This window comes from Sipha flava, unplaced genomic scaffold (assembly GCF_003268045.1).
Source record: "Sipha flava isolate LNK unplaced genomic scaffold, YSA_version1 0_pilon_pilon, whole genome shotgun sequence".
Lineage (NCBI taxonomy): Eukaryota > Metazoa > Arthropoda > Insecta > Hemiptera > Aphididae > Sipha > Sipha flava.
Window position 1 is genome coordinate 7168665 of NW_020271713.1, and position 6000 is coordinate 7174664.

General features: G+C 26.7%; 1 pseudogene; it reads left to right on the forward strand.

Annotated features, from left to right (window-relative positions):
• The first annotated feature begins 422 nt into the window (after positions 1–422).
• Positions 423–5737, forward strand: LOC112694638 (annotated as a pseudogene).
• Positions 5738–6000: the final 263 nt, after the last annotated feature.

Here is a 6000-nt window from a genome sequence, read left to right on the forward strand (position 1 = left end):
ATGTAATACATCTTGAACATTAACTTTATATTTAACCAGTCGTTGGTAAAAATTCGCAGTATTTCAATATTTGACCTATTGCTACGTGCGTTTTAATAATACTATAATATGCGCGTAAATTTGCGGAATACTACTACTACTACTACGTAGTTTGTTCTGATATATGTATTATTATACAACGAAACTGAAAATTATATTTGCGCGTTTTGTGTTTACGATATTACGGACGCAGAATTATTATTTATGACTCAGACAATAATGTATATAAAAAACATGTACGTAATATGTTTTAACTCACGGACTTTTGGTTCGTAATTCATAGCATTGCGTTTCATATGCATTTATTTATTTTGTGTGTTTCGTTAACATGTGATAACATTGACGTATTCTTATTATTAAACAACTAAATACATGCTATTGAATTACTTGAATAACAATAATAATCAGCTCATAATTGTAGTTATAACTTTTTAGTAAGTTGTTGGTAAGCGTACCTATAGCAACTATAAAACGGGTACAACCGTCGTGAGTGATGCAACATGCTTGTATGTATAGTTTATCGATTAAAAATACATAGTTGCTAACGACTGAACAGGAGATAGGGCCATTAAATGACCGAATGAAAATCTATTATAATTGTTCGTGTCACCTCTCATAAATAACAACGTGTTCCCGGGCTTGTGCCGTACGGCGTACAGAATCAAGATATGGTAATAAAATGAGAGTTGTGCGACTATAGCCATTATTATTAGTATATACCATATCATATATATGTATATATATATATATATATATATTATTTGGCTTTCGCATGGAAATGCGTTTTACTCGTATATTAACTTATATGGTCTGCAAAAGCTGTAAATAAGCGATATTCACAAAACGCGTATTTACATTAGAATGTGTTTAATTATTAAATTATTTTATTTTATAATGATAAAGAAATCGTTTCAGATTTATATCAACATTTAATTTATGATTCCATACGACACATATTATCTATTCATTTTCTCTATAATTTACATTAAATGGGCAGTAGGCAATATGTTGAAAATGATTAGTGGACGAAAGAAAATATTTATTTGATGGCTGAAAAAATATTTTTTCTGAAAATTTCAATAAATATTTGTAATCATTATATACATTTTTTAGTAAAAAACAAGTTAATATAAAATAAATTATAATTATGAATGGAACTAACGAGAAGAATGAGTGGTTTAACGATAGATTCAGATATTCAATGAACATTTTAAGTTTTTACGATTGTTATTTTTTGAGTAGCGGCATAAAAATCAAAATAAAATTAAGCCGAAAAATGGTATTCCCTAAATTCTTCCGTTTTCTTGTACTTTTTGAGTCAGTTTTTCTCAAGTATTTGAGAAACTGTTGAGAAATACAAAAACATACACACAATCTTAATAAAATCAATATATTAATTGTGTCGCTCGGAATCCAAAATAAATTATATCTTAAAAATGACTAGAACTATGTTGTGCAACTTGATTTCAACATTGATTATAATTATAATTTGTAAATTTAAAAACATAATAATTATATTACTATCAATGTTCAAAGATCAATGGTTTCTGTAACAAACAACAATAGGCACTTAAAAATAATCAATTATAATATTTAATATTAGTGAAATATTGAACATATCTGTTATAAAAATACAGAAAGTATAATATATTTTGTTTTACTTTATTTTAATTTTAATAAATTTAAATGGAGCATATAAGAACTTAATAAAACCGAAAAGTAAAATATCTAGAAAAATTCCTATATTTTACTTGATGTAAATTTTTTTTTTTTTATCATAAACAAAATCTGTTTTTATTCAAATATAATTATTGCAATTATATTTAAATGTAAAATACTTAAGAAGAGTTTGTGAAAAATACTGTTGAAACACTTGTTAATTTAAGTTACAGAATCATAATATATTTCCAACACCCTTTTAGGAGATTTTAGCCTATGATAAGCGAGCACAGCGAGCTATAAATCTTTTGATAGTATAAAAAAAGATGTGGGTCGCTCAAACCTTCTTCACCCGGGCCGAAGTACTCTCAGTCCGCTCCTGAGTCATTGTCTCGTTTCTCATTATTGATTAAAACTATGATGACTGTTATTAATAATTTTTGTTTTATCAAATGGAAAAAATACTTAATATCTATAAATTTTTGTAGTTCAAGTAAACATGGGCCAGTTATAATAATAATAATAATATAATATTTGCCGCCACTAATCATTATCATGACAGGTACCTCCAAAAAACAATGGCGTACTCATGGGGGGGGGGGGGGGGGGTGTTCAAACCCTTCCTATTGATTTTTTAAGGTCCTTTATTGAAACTGCGAAAATAGCCAATATTTAAAATTAATATTATGACGATATAATATAAAATTCATTATATATAGAGCGCGGATTTGTATGCAGTAAAAATCATGAAAATATGCAAAAAATATGCAAGAATTTTTTATTTATTTAAAATTTATAATTCAACTTATAAAAATTAATTACTTAAATACTTAATACAAAAAAATTTAGGGAATTTTCTGAACTTAATTTATTTTTAAGATTTTATTTATTATTAAAATAAATAATCATATGCATTTCAAGTTTATCTTCTGTAAAGCTGTGTCGTTTATCAGTTAACATATTTTTAAAGACTGAAAACGAAGCCTCGATGTCAACCGAAGTTATTGGGGCATATTTGAAGCAAGTGGTATGTCGATAATCGACTGACACAGCAAGAGCGATTAAGTTTACGTCGTAATCGATTATTTATTTTATAACTAAATATATATAAATATATATAAATTATTATTTAGTGACTATGAAATTTATTTTTAATTTTTCTACTTGACAAAATATTATTTTATACATTTTTTTTTAAATTTTCACTTTAATATGCAATAAATTTTGAATTTTGCCAAAATATGCAAAAATATGCAATAATCTCTAAATATGCAGAAATATGCAAAAAAAAATTTCACCATTAGCTTCAAATTATGATGATTCGTGGAGATAACTGACAAAAATCCAAAAAGATTGAAAGGAAAAAAATATGCAATTGCATAGAAATCCGCGCTCCAATTATATATATACATATATGTATAAACACAAAATATCAAATATTATATATACTTCTACCATGCTAATCTACCAATATCTATAGAAAAACCAGAAGATTATTTCAGAATTACTATTTGCATTCCTTATATTGAGTCATTTATAAACCATATAGAAGTTAGATTTATAGAGCACCATAATATTTTTAAAGGTTTCTAATAATTTTTTGCTATTTATTTTTAATACTGTTAAAGACTTTATATTCTTGTCTGTATTTTATCATAGTATCAAAATCAAACTAAAAATGTATTTAATATTATTTAGGTTTTCATTGTTTATTTGATGAAATCGAAGATTCTAATAAAACAGATTTCGAATCTCTTGTTTCATTCTACTTATCACCTTTTACTGTTATGTCTTCTGCTCATAGTGAACTAAAAATGTGGAAGTTAAAACTAGCTCGTCTAAACGAAAAGCCATCAAATGTAATCGATGCATTAAGGCTATGTAATTCAATTATTTTCTCGAGTATTCACATGTTATTAAAAATATTATGTACACTACCAATATCAACAGCTACCCCGGAAAGAATGTTTTTAAATTTAAAAAGAGTGAAAACTTATTTGAGAAATACAATGAAAGAGGTAATTTTTTTATATTCTATTTTTACTCTAAACTTGAAAAAATATTATATTCATAGGACAGATTGAATGGACTGACCATGTTGTCAATATATCGTGGAATGCCCTTAACAGCCGAAGAGGTTATTAATGAGTTGGGATGAAAACCAAGAAAATTAGAAATTGTAAATTGTAAGTTTATAATTTATAATAAAATACATTTTTTAAGAATCTTTGTTTTCTACTAGGTAATATGTTTTTGTTTTTCCATACACTCCCTAAGAGTCGGTGTCATTGATTGTTTGCATGTAATAATATGCATTTGATATACTATAACTGAATGTGAGTACTGAGAACAAATTATAAACTTCGCATATGGTACTTACTTATTATTTCTCTTTAAAGTTATGACTAAATAAAATCAAATTTTCTTTAATGGTTTAAAAAAATTAAAAAAAAAACTCAAAATCACGCTGGGTGGTGGTATTGCTGTAAAAGTATAAAATTAAATAAGCTTCTTGATGAACAAAATGGATATTTTTTAGTTTTTTTTTTTTTTTTTTTAATTTTAAATATAAAGTTATTATATCAAATAAATATATAGGTATATAAAAAAAGGAAAGTAATATAAAATTATGGTTAACTTTAGTAAAATTAATTATAATTTTTATGTGACGAAATCGTAATTACTAATATGGTCTAACCATTTACAATCAAAACCGAAGTGCTTAATATACTATTACTAAGGATTTCCGGTTAAAATGTACAGTATATTCACAACATATGGTTACTTAGGTAACACGAGTAAAATCATGAGCGTAAGTACGTAGCGGGTCAGAAAGGCACAGTGACTAACTAACCTAATTTTAATTGTCCAGTTTCGAAGGAAATGTGTCTTCCAACATTTTAATTATCAAAGGTGTATAAAAAAAAGAGTTCCTAAAATACACTATACGTAAGATTAAAAAATTAAATGCATTGATGTATTAAAAATATCTTCAACATACTATCAAATATAAATTAAAATCAACTAACCTATGTAATAATGTAATATAAGAGACTATTATAAATTATATTATTACTTTATTAAAATTCTTACGTTTAGATTTTTCGTTTTCCTGTATATTTTATCGAGTTTACATTTATTAAGAATGTAAATGTGTTAATGAAAATCCGATTATACCATAATAAATACAAGTATTTTCTGTCTTTCTTTCTTGGCTTTACAACTCTTTAAGAATTTTGGCCGCCACCGTCACCGTTCTCCAATAGTCACGATCCTATACTCTATTTTCCCAATTTGTCACTTCCAGTGTTTCTAAGTCCTTCCTTATTCCACCCATCCATCGCTTTCTAAGCCTTCCTCTTGGTGTTTTCCCCTTCGGTTGCCATTCAATTGCTGCTCTCTTATTAATGGTTTCTGTTTTCCGCATGTTATGACCAAACCATTTGAGTCTTTGACACTTAATGTGGTTTGTTAATAGTGGAACTTTAGTGATTTCTCTTAGTTCAGTATTTTGTCTTCTACGCCAGCGGTTCCCAAACTGTGCGATGCCCTAGGGGCATCACGACAACTTTCTAAGGGCACCGCGATCTACGGTTCATAATAAATACTTTAAAATATATAAAATTGTTTTTCCTTATTGTTTTCAAAAAAACCTTATAGCAAATAATGCAATACTTTCTATTGTATATTTAGATATTCTCATTTTAACCTTATAATATTTCTATATAATAATTATAATCATAATAACAATAATTTTTATTTATTTTTTAAGTTAAAAAATGCATTAATTTATAATTAAGTACAATTTTAATAAAATTAATAAAATTGGTTATCAAAAAGTATTTTTTTTTTCTGTCTTAAATATTATTCACACCAGGGCACCATGGCTAAATTGGGTCCAAAAAAAGCCACCGCGGAAAAAAAAGTTTGGGAAGCGCTGTTCTACGCCATTTGTTTAGTTCACTATCAAACATCAAACATCAAGTATCTAGTCAATCAAATTCCCATTTCACAAAATTTGGTGAAAAGGACCATTTGAGATTTGTAGCTGATGATATCTTATGTCTGAATATAAAAATACATCCAATGCAGTTATTTTTATGTAAATGTAATATTTTATGCATACAAGACACGTGTTGTTGTTATGGGTAAGTCTTTTTATACACACACACCCTGTATTAATAAAACCTTATCGTTTTTTATATATTGACCACGTCATAGCCATTCGTTCTGATTATAATCGTCCACTTGAACACGTCTAAAGGAAGTTCTTCAACTATGCGTAAGTTACAATTTAAAAAT